Source organism: Vulpes lagopus, chromosome 2, assembly GCF_018345385.1.
Source record: "Vulpes lagopus strain Blue_001 chromosome 2, ASM1834538v1, whole genome shotgun sequence".
Classification (NCBI taxonomy): Eukaryota; Metazoa; Chordata; class Mammalia; order Carnivora; family Canidae; genus Vulpes; species Vulpes lagopus.
The window spans coordinates 62,180,817-62,195,326 of NC_054825.1; the positions used below are offsets into that span (position 1 = coordinate 62,180,817).

Sequence of the window (14,510 nt, forward strand, 5' to 3'; positions counted from 1 at the left end):
TGTCAGGTTGTTATGGATAGAAACTCCATGAAGAACTGTTAAAAATTTAGCGCGTGCCTTTGGCCCAGGGCGCGATCCTGGAGACCCGGGATCGAATCCCACATCAGGCTCCCGGTGCATGGAGCCTGCTTCTCCCTCTGCCTGTGTCTCTGCCTCTCTCTCTCTCTCTGTGACTATCATAAATAAATAAAAATTTTTAAAAAAATTAAAAAAATTTATAGGGCCACTTTTGAAAATGAAATTGCAGTTTCTAGTAAGGTGGTAATTTGCTCACCCAATTGCTCAACAAATTTGTTAGGTATGTAACATGAAGAGAATCTTACTTCAGATGCAATGAAACGCCGAGACACCTGCACCCCGATGTTTATAGCAGCAATGTCCACAATAGCCAAACTGTGGAAGGAGCCTCGGTGTCCATCGAAAGATGAATGGATAAAGAAGATGTGGTTTATGGATACAATGGAATATTACTCAGCCATTAGAAATGACAAATACCCACCATTTGCTTCAATGTGGATGGAACTGGAGGGTATTTTGCTGAGTGAAGTAAGTCAATTGGAGAAGGACAAACATTATATGTTCTCATTCATTTGGGGAATATAAATAATAGTGAAAGGGAATATAAGGGAAGGGAGAAGAAATGTGTGGGAAATATCAGAAAGGGAGACAGAACATGGGGACTCCTAACTCTGGGAAACGAATTAGAGGTGGTGGAAGGGGAGGAGGGCAGGGGGTGGGGGTGACTGGGTGACGGGCACTGAGGGGGCACTTGACGGGATGAGCACTGGGTGTTATTCTGTATGTTGGTAAATTGAACACCAATAAAAAATAAATTTATTATAAAAAAATGAAGAGAATCTTACACTTATATAGCAGATTACACATAAAAAGATGTTTACTACAACATTATTTGTAATAGGGAATACTCTACCATATTTTTCCTATTGATAGGGAATAATTTTGATATATTTGTATGGTAAAATGTATTTAAATTAGTTAGACAAATAGACATCAATGTTAGTAGTTTTTAATATAACATTGAGTTTAAAAAGCAAGTTGCAGAATTATCTAGTATGGAATGCTCATTTTGGCAGCACATAGACCAAAGTAGGAATGATACAGAGAAAACTAGCATGGCCCCTGCACAAGGCTGACAGAATTATCTAGCATGGCATCATTTCTAGATTTATGGATAATTATTTCTGGAGAATTATAGTATATCCTAGAAGAATATATACAGAAGATTTTTTTTATAGTGATTGTCCCTAAGAAAGGAAGAAAAGACCAGAGAGCGAAATAACCTTTAAAAGAAGAGCAGTAGCTCCTTTCGCATCTATTTACTAAGAAAAAAACATTCCTCTCTGCCTCCAGTGACTGGCTCCTTGAGCCATCAGATATTCTTTGGTTTTTCTGGTTACCAAATCTTATCATACTTTGATGATATCCCATCCATTACACACGGGACAGGGATGCCTGGATGGCTCAACGGTTGAACGTCTGCCTTCGGCTCAGGGCCTGATCCCAGAGTTCCGGGATCGAGTCCCACATTGAGCTTCCTGCAAGGAGCCTGTTTCTCCCTCTGCCTGTGTCTCTGCCCCTCTCTCTCTGTGTTTTCATGAATAAATAAATAAACTTAAAAAAAAAAAAGTTGCACACGGGACTGCAGAGTATAGAGCAAATAGCATGCAAACAAAAATGGCTTGTTGGAATCCTAGTATCTCAGAACACAAAGGCTTCTAGAGATCATGTTGCCTAGTGGGCTTCAAAATTGTGTTCTGAGAAGCCCTAGAGCTCCTAAGAGAGCTTCACTGGGTGAGGAGGGGCTTGGCAGCTAGGACTCTGCACCCACTACCTCTGATTCAAGTACAGAAGTTCTGACTTTATCTGCTTTATATCTGGGTCTGAAGGCTGTGTTTCCGAAAGCAGTGCTCTTAAGAAGGAGGATGAAAACCCCTTAGTTTAGTCATTAATTTTATTTTTTTTAAGAACATAATGAGCCATTTTCTAGTAAGGTCACATAACTCCTCTATGTTTAACTGATTTGATGTTTAGAGAATTCTCGGTGCAATGGGAAACCGCTCAGGAAGGTACATGGGAGCTCATCATAACATATAAACAAGGAGGGTGCTTTTCCAAGTGTCAAGTCAAAATGAAGTGATAATTATGTTAATGTACCAACACAGCAACTGTGGTATAAATTCAGGGAGAAAGGAGAAGATAGAATTTGATCCCTCAAATCAGGCAGTGTGCATCACTCCCTGCTCTTTCAGTGAGAAGAATGAGTCCTCCTCAACTCTTGGATTCATTTAACCTAGTGTAACCCTGTAAATAAGCATTATGTGTTAAAGAACGTGCAATGGGGTGTGAGCTTTGAGGAAGCAATTGTTTAGTCTAGTATGAAGTTGAAGAAGGAAGAAGTCAAGCTTTCCAACCCTGTCATTAGCTAGGTAACCTCTAATGGAAGTCATTCATGAAACTAATACGTTCTCTTCAAGGAAATCACAAAAATGGATAATTATATTAGGCACCAAAGTTCATGAGGAAGAAAATTCACAACAAAACAACTTTGATCTTTGCTCCAGGCTCTGCTTAATGGTCTGAAAAACTAATAATCATTAATTCTCACAAAAGATGTCATAAGACTAGAGCTGTAACATTCAAATAATATTACACGTTTTCTAATGAGCGAAAGCCACTTTTAATCATTTTGAAACCAATTACCACAAAATGCATTATTTTATTCCTATAATATCTTCGCTACAAGTCTTCCAAACATGGACAGCAATTTCACTTCCCAGGATATACCCTGAAAACACAGAAGTTGATTTTGCATTCAGATCTCATTCAACCTAACAGAATAATGACATTTTTTCCTACTCGTTCTGATGTAGAATTTTTGAAAATTTTCTCTTAGAATTTCCAAAATTCAGAATTATCTACTAATAATTCTACTTTAGAATACCTGCAACCATACTTATAGATGATGTTTAAAATAGATCTCTTCTTCCTTGCTAATGCCTAGGGAAGATGGTGTAGCCATAAAGTAGAGGGACTTTGATAGGAAACGGTTTTCACAATCTGTCTGAACAGATTTGGCAGGAGAGGGACTACTCACCCATAGTATTTCCATCCCCACCCCTGCGAGTTACAATCCACATTATCTCATGATTCTACCTCTTACCAAGGAGTGTCTGTATACACAGAGCTAAGGGGATCTGGAGAATTCTGAATGGAGATTAATTATAAAATTATTAGTCAGAGTACATAGTTTGTAAAAATTTTGTCTCCCCTGGCAAAGAAGTTGATATTTTTAACTCTCAGTTTTGTAAACCTTTAGTTGGAGGCTGAGACAGCAATATATGGAAAAGATTTCTAATCCTAGGAAACATCTGTCAATGCAGGGGTACAGAAGACAGAAAAGGTGGTTGGGGTAGCCCCATAAACAAGTGGAAAAGACAGGAAATGAACTCTAGGCAAATGAACTGAAAGTCTGGACCCATGCCAGGTTCTGACTCTCTCATTCCATATATCAGATTTCCTCCCAGCCGAATATATAAAAGTAAACCACCCCAGTATCAAACAGCCACATGGAATGCTTCCTCTTCTGAATTTGCTGAGGACTACCTCTGTCTACAGAGTTGCTTGACTTTGTAATATTCCCAATTGTAGACTCTTCTCCTGTAATCACGGAGTCAAACCATGGAGAGAAATCCAAATAACCATATATTTTTACATCTTTAATCTAGTGCCCCTAGTTTTTAGTCAAAATAATAGAAATGGAGAGAAACATCAAGTTACAAGTAAGTGAAAGACAAGCCCCTCTCCTTTGATCATCAATAATTTTTACCCAGTTTTGGAGGTAAATCTATACTCTTTGGGTGTTGGGGGAGGAAATTTGAGACTTGACATCACATCTACTACATACTATTTTTTTTTTTTTACCTACATTGAGATTTTAAAAGATTTAAAAACATTTTTTGTAGAAGTAACAGAAAAACTTCAAAAACTTTTTACAGAACCAAAACCAAAATACTCTTGAAAATTTTTTCTGAAGTATGTTTTACTGTTTTATAATGTGTAGTAGAGCACACAGAGTCACAGAAACATCATTCTTTCTTTTGCTTATACTAGTTCTCAGTATCTCAGTATAAAAGATTAAAATTTCAATCCTCTCAAGATTCAATTCAAATCTTCTAATGAGAAGTTTCATTTCAAATTATGCATTGCTCTTTTTATGTAATTCTAGAATGAAAATAAAGAGGCCTTAAGAGATGGTCTAAACAATTCTCACGTTTCCTTAAAAGTAGATGGCAAAAGCACCTGAAAGTAATGGTAATAATGCTATTTAATATAGAAGTTTGAGAAAAGTACTTCCGTAAGTGTTGTATATCACTCTAATACCCTTTAAACTAATAGCTGAGTTCTCATTCTGTAGGAAAGCAGTGCCATTGAAAGCCAATTCTCTTCTAGTTATCAGTGGGTTTCAAAGTCAGATTAATACCATAAATTTTAAAGACTGCCTTATTTTATTACCTCTCTGCAGATTGTGAGCTCCTTCAAAAATAGGAAGCAGTGATTATCTTTATAACCAACTCTACATTCTAACTCCATGCCTGGCACATACTTGTGTATATATCAAGCCATACATGAAAGTATGGCAAGTGTGTCCGAAACTGGGTTTAACCGATTTGGAAAGGTTTATATTGTTATTTGAATGATTATCATTTAAAATACAAGTTCTCTTTTGTTATAACCTACCCCCTATCCTTGTACCAGATAGTCCTTTTCAGCCTTATTCTATTCAATTACTGGTATTTCAAAAAAAAAAAAAAAAGTAAAATAAAAAAGTTGGATGCCTGGGTAGCTCAATAGGTTAATCGTCCAACTCTTGATTTCAGCTGAGGCATGATCTCAGGGTTGTGGGATGGTGACCCACGTTGGGCTCCATGCTTAAGGATTCTTTCCTTCTGCCCCTAGTCCTACTCATTCATTCTCTCTCTCTCTCTCCCCCTCTCTCTAAAACAAATTAATATTTGAAAAAAATCAGGAAGTCAGAACATCGGTTGGCATTTAATTGATATGGGAAATATATAAAACAAAGAAAATAAAAATATTAGTCAATTTTCTATCAATGAAAATAAGTATTTTAGTAATAGATTGGCTAACTTTGATATTGCTTATTAAAAAACTATTTAATTTCAACACGGTCAATTGATTTCTATGTCTACTAATCTGTGAAGCTGCTACAGAGAATTCATTTTTCTAGGAATGCAACATCATTCTTAAAGTATCTTTCATTATAGAGTAACATTTATGATGAAAAAAAAAAAGCAAGGAAAACGCTTTTTCTGTCTTTTCTGTCTTGCCTGACTGCTACTGTCAGTATCACCCTTGATTCAACTTTTACTGCTCTAATTGCCATTAAACACATGTTGGGGAATGTCATTAAAAAGACATGAAAGCTGTCTCACCTGTGAACTGGACAAGGGCATTTAGAGGCCCTTCACATTCTTCCCTGTTTTAGAGTGTGGATTCCACTTACCTTTCCTGCTCCCAAAGGCTACTCCAAGGTCATAATTTTGAGATAGTGATGTGCTAATGAAATCTGAATAAACACAAGACAACTCTCACCTACCAACCTGGAATGGCCTGTCTCTATCTTTAGTCTCCCCTGCCCTGAGTACAGGGGCCAATTCTAAATTGGGAAAGCTCCCAAGAGGGTTGCAAACCAACAATACACATGCTGATTTGATATTCTGGCCAGACTAACCCTGAGTCATATGGTGGTTATCTATAAAATGTCTTGTCAGAGGATGAATGGAAGAAAAGAATGACTGGAAAAACAAATTTGTTGGGTAAAAACATATGAAGACATATAAAACAGCAAAGAATAACTTTATTTGAAAGGATAAAAGGATGACATTTTGCTGAAACTAAAGAAAATAAGAGAAAAAGGATGTGCAACAAGATGCTTACATGCTACTTTTCTTCTAAGCAAGCCCATCACAAGCCATTCTGTTAAGCTTTCAAATCTTAAACACATCAGCAGCAAACCTGAAAATATTTTTACTTGATGTATTTAGAGGTTAGAAGAGTTTAGGTGGTCCTGGGGGGGTATTCAGAGTTCTTGTTTTAATATTTATTCACTTCCAGATGATTGGAGGACCAGTAATAATTCATTTTTATAAGAAAGGAAATTATCCACTCTGATAAACCCAAATTCTAGGCTTCAGATTCTGCTCTCTATATATTATCTCCTAATGCTATAAACATGAATCTCAGAGGTCTTATAATTCTTTCTCATTTCAAATGAAGGCAAATGATTCTGAAATGGATTCACTACATTACTTATATCTGCTGAGCCAAGGGATCTGAAAATACTGCTATATCAACAAATAGAATTATTACAGCTCATTACAACTATATCATGAAGTACCTAGCACCTAGTACTTGCTGCCGTTATTGCATTTAAGAACAAAGTATCTACCTGGTGATCATCGCTACTTGGGTGAGCCCCAGGCATCTCATATTCAGTAAATTTTAAAATAGAAGTAATCTGTTGTTCTGCTAATCTTATTCCTGCATTCTCTTTGAGAAAAGGATAGTAATGGCTTCTATCCAGTCATGAAGTCAAAGCTCTGAAGTCACCCTCAACTTTCTATTCTATTCATTCCATTCACCCCCAAATTCAGCTTGTCACTAAATTTAGTTGAACCATCTCCTAAATCCCTCTCATATTCACACTCTTCTACCCAATCCTATCACTGCCATAGCTCAGATTTCCATGATTTCTGAAATAGTATTATTTTCTTCCCTTTCAATTTTCATCACAAACTGATAGAAGTGTCTTTTGTTGTTTGTAGTAGGGGGTGTTTAAAGCTTACTATTCCTTACCCATGTGGGGGCTTTACGATACATTAAACTTATGTTTAAAAATGAATCATCCAAAAGCATGTATCTCTTTTCCTTTTTGTCACATAGGTGACAATAAAAGATTAAAATATATAAAAACTTCAGAATAGGGATGCCTGGGTGGCTCAGTGGTTGAATGTCTGCCTTTGGCTCAGGGTGTGATCCCAGGGTCCCAGGCTCCCTGCAGGGAGCCTACTTCTCCCTCTGTGTCTCTGCCTCTTTCTCTGTCTCTCTCATGAATTAAAAAAAAAAAATCTTTAAAAAATAAAAACAAAACCTTCAGAATCAAGGAAGCAACATGAAAGAACCTAAAGTGGACAGTAAAGTTATTCTGAAGAATGCTTCACAGATTCCAGACTGAAAAGTGTTGGGAGCAGGAGTGGGGAAGGGCAGCAAGGACTATGCCAAGAGAAAGGAGCTGAAAGCAAGAGGATGATTTACTATCTGAATACAATAGGTCCCATTCACCACCATACACAGTTAAACTGTCACTGTTTCAGGAAGGAGACACAAGGTTTATTCTCATGAGAGATTAAATCTGAGAGGTATAGACTCCAAAACTCCAGGAAAATAGTGAGCATGAGATAAAAACAGCAAAGTTAAATAAAATCCTAATATGAACTATTGAACTATCAGACTGCTTACTCAATCTACTTCTACAGCCACAAAGGTAGGCAATGCCTCTTAAAAGCTATTCAGTTAATGTGTTGAGAAATATAGGTGAGAAAAACTTCCCAGAAGTCAGGACAGGAAGAAAAGGGCTGTCCACTCTCAAGTTAAAACAATTCCACAGAAAGGAACAAAATTTGTGGAAAATAAATCAATTCAAGAACTTTAGGGGAAACAAAAGTTACTACAGACAAAAAACATTTCCAAATATGAATATACTCCCTCCTTCCCACTGCCCCCCCCAAAAAAAAAAGTTTAAAAAGTGACTGTCATATGGATTCCTTCTCAGGAAGTTACTGATCTCCATGATTACAAAGAACTAATTCCTAAAAGAGATCGAATCCAGGCAGCATATGAGAGTAAAGGGAATTCCTAGGATGGTTGCCAATGGAAATCCTAGGAAAAGTGATGGACCAGGGTTCCAGAGCAATAAGCCCAGGACCAATAATACTGATAGTTGTCTTATAGGTATAATGGTACCTATAGGGAAGAAATGATTGGGACATAAAGTTTTAAGCAAATGAATGAATAAAGCAACTGATAATTCTAAGTAAAATGAAAGATGTTCAAGTAAATAAACTTAATAGAATTCTCTTGGGTTTGTAGTAAAAACTATATTCATATCATGATAAACATAAGTGAGAACTATTTTAATTAAAATGTGAAATATACAGCAATGGAAAGGTGAGTAAAGGAGAAATATGTTGAGTTTAATGCTTATCTACTATAAAAACTATTAGATACTAATTAATATTGAAAACCAAGGGACAGCATTATAAACCATTATTGTGGTATATGAAAGCCAAGATACTTTTGAGAGATTTCTGTGAAATTAAGTTATTAAAAGAGAGAAATAGGTCTATTCTAATTCCATTACATGTCTTTTAGATCATGGATTAATACAATACATTCTTGAGCTCCATAGTGCTGGAAAAAAAGAAAAGTGCCCTAGATCCTTTCAGGACTCTTGATCTTTTGTACATGACACAAATCAAGTGAAGGATGAGGGAGGAAAAATCCCCTGGATCGCTACAGGATTAATTTATTCAAACGAAATAACAGAAAAATACTCAACACTCAAAAGTCTTTTGAAGAAAATGAAGGAAAACCACAGAATATGCTCAAAGCTGAGGCAGACTGCCCTTTGGAAGAGGTACCACAGGAGGCAGAAAGAAATTCTCAACCTTCCAAAGAAGGTGTAAGCTCAGAATCAGAAGGAATTCTTAAGAGGGCTGACCAGATCTGATCAGGGGTTATAAGAGGACACTCTCAGGAGGCATTTGAGCTGAAGAAATGATAAGAGGTAGAGAGGAGTTAGAAAGGCTTAGGGAAGAGAAAAAAGAAGTAAGTTTGTGATGATGCAGTAGAAACAAAGACATGTATGCAGTCATCCTTATCCTGTGTGCTTTAGGCTTTGATTTTTTTTTTTCTTGGTCTGATATTAAAATCTGGCTCTTGCTTTCTTTCTGTTAGTATTTTCTGGTTTATCTTTGACTTTCATTTTACTTTTAATCATCTGGTGAAATTATATCTTAGGGAGTTTCCTCATTATCAGAATCTCATCAGATACTGTATTTTGACACATTCTTTGAGAGTTTTTCAACTGGAAAGTTTTACACACATATGCATGAAATTATATTCATTCTATGTTGCAAAGTAAAACATAACAGGCTGCAAAGCAGTATATTTAGTATCAGCTCACATATGTAGGATTAAATCTCAAATCGTGGGTACATATGCACATATGTGTACATACGTCAAAAATTTAAGTGCTTATTTCTGTGTCATGCGAGTTCCTTTCACTTATATAGATTTTTTTCATGAATATGTGTCACACACATACACAAAATTAAGGCTTTATAAGAGTCAAATAATTTGCTATCGGCTTATTACTGCAATGGAGGCATCTAAACTCTTGATGGAAGAACTATTAAAAAAAAATGTTTTTTTTTTTTTTATCTCAAGTTATCTCTGGATCTCTTAGCCAGAGGAATAAAACTGACATTTCAGAGAAAAAAAAAATACATTCTCTGAATATGTTATTTTAATGATAAATTAGTACAACTTTGTTGAGTTATAAATTGGTTAACCAAGATGTTTTACTTCCCTAATAGATTTAAAGATTTTATATGCAGAGGCAACATCTTACATGTTTCCCATGTAGTCAATATTTCCAGCACTCTTCATTCCTTTTGTGTAGATTTCTATTTCTCTCTGGTATGATTTTGCTGTTTCCTAAAAGACTTCCTTGAACGTTTCTTTGATTGGGGTTTCCTAATGTCTTTTACACTCTAGCTGCTTTTAAGATTTTTTTTCAGAAGTATAAAAAACAACCAAAATCATTCGTAACCATAAAAGACCCCAAATAACCAACACAATCCTGAGAAAGATGATTTCAGGCTACTATTATAAAGCTAGAGTAATCAAAATAGTATAGTGGTAGCATAAAAACAGACAAGGAGACTAATAGAACAGAATCAAAAGCCCAGGAATAAACCCATGCATATATGGTAAATATTAGTTGACAATATATAAGAAGAAAGCCAAGAGGGGATCCCTGGGTGGCGCAATGGTTTGGCGCCTGCCTTTGGCCCGGGGCGCGATCCCGGAGACCCGGGATCGAGTCCCACATAGGGCTCCCGGTGCATGGAGCCTGCTTCTCCCTCTGCCTGTGTCTCTGTCTCTCTCTCTCTCTCTCTCCCTCTCTCTGTGACTATCGTAAATAAATAAAAATTAAAAAAAAAAAAAAAGAAAGCCAAGAGTACTTAATGGAGAAAAGAGTCTCTTCAATAAATGGTGCTGGGAAAATGGGATATTTGCATCTAAAACAATGAAACTAGACCACTATCTTAAAGCACCCACAAAAAATAAACTCAAAATGGATTAAAGACTTAAATATGAACTCAAAACCCATAAAACTAAAAGAAAACTGAAGAAAAAAAACTCCTGGACATTGGTCTAAAAGGCTTTTTTTGGATAGGACACCCAGAGCACAAGTAACAAAACAACAAAAAGTACAAGTATATCAAACTAAAAACTTTTGCACATCAAAAAGAAACTACAAACAAAATGAAAAGAAAACCTATGTGGAAATATTTGCAAACAATGTATACAATAAGGGTTAATACCCAAACTTCATAAAGAACTCCTACAACTCAATAGCAAAAAGCAGTCAATTTAAAAATGGACAAAAAAAAAAAAATCAAGATTGTGGAGTGGGGGGATCCTGAGCTCACAGGGACATAACCTACAATAACATGTAGAACCATCTCTGAGAACAAATTCTAGAGGAATTGATTCAAACCAATTAAGGATATAAAGAAAAAGCCACATTGAGATGAGAAGAAGAGGCAGAGACAGTTTTGCCAGGACCCACACCTCTGGTTTGACAACACACAAGGACGAGGGCCTCCCTGAAGAAGAAGAGTCCCAAGGTCTAAATTGGTCTTCAAGGCCCTCTGGAGAGGCACTGTAAGGCAAACATCTATAAAGTCTGTCTTGAAAGCAAGTGGCGTTTTTGTTCAGGAGAGCTAGAAGGCAGTAGGAAATGGAGACTCCACTCTTATGAAATGTGCATACAATTCCACTTGCTCTGAGTCCCAGTACACAGGCAGCATTTTGAAAAGTACCTTGGATACATCTGAAGAAGATCCACTGACTAATTTTAGGGTATATGCCAGGATAGTGATATGTTGGAATAATCTTCAGGGACAGAAGCACTGGCAGGCATCTTCTTCCGCCCCACTCCCCTTTTATCTAGCTGGCCTAGCACTGGTGAGCAACATTTTTGACACTCTCCATCTACTGTGCTAGCACCATTTACCCAGCACCAAAGCCCCTTCCAAGCAGCCCCCTTCCCCAGCACTCTTGGCAGGCATCCTCAACCAGAACCAGAGACCCTCCTAAGCGGCTCCCCACTCTAGTGCTCCTGGTAGATAGCCTTAGCTGCCACCAAAGCCCATCCCAAGCACCATCATCCATCCTGCAGAGCCAGCACCACACTCTAAAACACCTATCAAAGTCACAGCCACATCTCATGGCAAGCTGTTCAGTATGCCTACATAGTTTCAGCCAGGTCTCTCAGCTAGATGGGCCAGTTGTCAGTTCTGCTCACAAGCATGGCCATAGTTATGGCTAGACCTTGCAGACAGCCATGCCAGGAAACAGCTCTGCATACAAGATTCCACATCAATCATGAACCAGCCACAATAGAAGAGTGTACACAGGTCACACAGGGGACAATCCTGGGGTCCTGGCTCAGGTAAGCAGGTGGATTTGTACTATTGGGCCCCATAGGATACCTTCTGCATAAAGCCAGTCCTTCAAGACTGGGAGATCTAATTTATCTACCTAAATCACAGAAACAGAATTAGGCAAAATGAGGAATATGCCCAAATAAAGGAATAAAAGAAAAATCTAAGAAAAGAACAAAATGAAGTGGAGATGGGCATACCATATAAACAGTTCAAAGTAATGGTCATAAAGATGCTCAATGAACTCAAGAATGTGCCAATATAGTGAGAACTTCAACAAAGATAGAAAATATAAAAAAGAACCAGTAAGGGCTATAAAATACAATAACTATACAATGTCCTAGAGGGAATCAATAGCAGATCAGATTGGCAATCTATAAGACAACAGTAGAAATCAACAAATAAGAACAGCTAAAAACTTTTATGAGGGTATTTTAAGGGAACTCTGGATAACATTAAATATCCTAACATTAAATTTATAGAGGTTTCAAAAAGGGAAGAAAAATAGCAAGGGGTTAAAAACCTATCTGAAAAAAATAGCTGAAAAATTCCCTTACCTAGGGCACCTGGGTGGCTCAGTCATCAGCAGTTAAGCATCTGCTTTTGGCTCAGGTCATGATCCTAGGGTCTTGGGATTGAGCCCCACATTAGGCTCCCTGCTCAGTAGGGAGTTTGCTTCTCCCTCTCTCTCTCTCCCCTGCTTGTGCTCCCTCACACTCTCTTGCTCTCAAATAAGTAAAATCTTTTTTAAAAATTCCATAACCTGATAAAGGAAACAGACACCCAAGCCTAGAAAGCAGAGTCCAAAATAAGATGAACCCAAAAGAAACCTATAGCAAGGCACATTACAATCAATGTGCCAATAGTTAAAGAGAAAATATTAAAAGCAACCAAGAAAAAAACTAGTTATAATATACAAGGGAACTACCATAAGATTCTCAGGTGATATTTTAGCAGAAAGTTTACAGGCCAGAAGAGAGTGGTAGGATATATTAAAAAGTACAAAGTAGGGGATCCCTGGGTGGCTCAGCAGTTTGGCGCCTGCCTTTGGCCCAGGGCGCGATCCTTGGGGTCCCGGGTTCGAGTCCTGCGTCGGGCTCCCGGCATGGAGCCTGCTTCTCCCTCTGCCTGTATCTCTGCCTCTCTCTATGTCTATCGTGAATAAATAAATTTTTAAAAAAATCTTAATAAAAGTGCAACGTAGTGGGCCACCTGGGTGACTTAGTCAAGTGTCTGACTTCAGGTCAGGTCATGATCTCAGGCTCCTGGGATCAAACCATGCTCCCCACTGAGTGAGGAGCCTGCTTATACCTCTGTCCCTTCCCCTGCTTGTTCTCCGAAATAATAATTTTTAATTTTCAAGGAAAGGTGCAAAGTGCCAGAGAGCAAGAGCACAAGAAAGAAAACTGTCAACCAAAGGTACTAAATCTGTCAAGGTTATCAGAATTAAATGGAGGGATGAAAGAGTTTCTCAAAGAAAAGCTACAATTTCATCAACGCCAATTCAGCCCCAACAAATGTTAAATCAATATACTCCTTTAAACAGGAAAAAAAGATAATTAGATATTAGAAAATTATGAAAAAAAGAAGTATCACTAGTAAAGATGAGCATATGTTAAATATAGTAGACCAATCACGAACAAAGCTACTATGAAGGTTAGAAAACAGAAGTAGTAAAAATCATTTAGACCTATGGCAATTACTTAAGGGACACAAAATAACAAAATAACATCTAAAACAGGATATCAAAAATATAAACCATGGTGGAGGGAGGGGGAATAAAAATGTGGTGCTTTTAAATGCACTTGGACTTACACAACCATCAACTTAAAATAGACTGCTATATATAGGATATTATATATAAACCTCATAATGACCACAAACCAAATATACCGGTAATAGATACACACACACACACACACACACACACACACACACACACACACAAATATAAATAAAAGAATATAGACAGAACACTAAATCACCAAATTCTAAGGGAAGAGAACAAGAAAGAAACATAACTACAAAAACAATCAGAACGCAACAAAATGGCAATAAGTATGTATCTATTAATAACTACTTTAAATGGAAATGGACTAAATGCTCCTATCAAAAAACATAGGGTGGTTGAATTTTAAAAAGACTCATTTATATGCTGCTTACAAGAGACTCCCTTCAGATCTAAAGACACATAAAGAAGATAAAGCAATAGAAAAACAAACAAAAAAAGCTGAGACAGTAATACACATGACAGAATAGACTTTAAAACAAATACTACCAAGAAACAAAGAAGGGCATTACCTAATGATAAATCAATCCTAGAAGATTTAACATATAGATAATTATCTATATACACAACACTGGGGCATCTAAATACATAAAGAAAATATTGCTCTAAAGAGAAATGGACAGTATAAAATAGGGGACTTTAAACACTCCACTTTCATCAATGGAAGTAATGATCATCCAGGCAGAAAAATCAGTAAAAAAAATAAAAAAATAAAAAATAAAAACAAAACAAAAAACAAAACAGCAGCCTTAAATGACACAGCAGACTAGATAGATTTAATATATAGAGCATTCCATCTAAGAACAACAGAATACACATTCTTTCAAGTGCACACGGGGCATTCTCCAGGACAGATCACATGTTAGGCCACAGAATCTGTCTCAATA

At 37.0% G+C, this 14,510-nt stretch overlaps 1 protein-coding gene, 1 non-coding gene and 1 pseudogene across 2 annotated transcripts in view; 2 read left to right on the plus strand and 1 right to left on the minus strand.

Moving 5' to 3' along the window:
• The window catches only part of UNC13C (unc-13 homolog C), a 586,599-nt gene that overhangs the window by 450,585 nt on the left and 121,504 nt on the right, over positions 1-14,510 (minus strand). The gene's annotated exons all lie outside the window — the stretch shown is intronic.
• LOC121485964 lies at positions 1,079-1,190 on the plus strand. The gene has a single exon (XR_005986459.1). It is a non-coding gene; the product is annotated as a U6 spliceosomal RNA (small nuclear RNA).
• On the plus strand, positions 8,258-8,999 carry LOC121484589 (annotated as a pseudogene).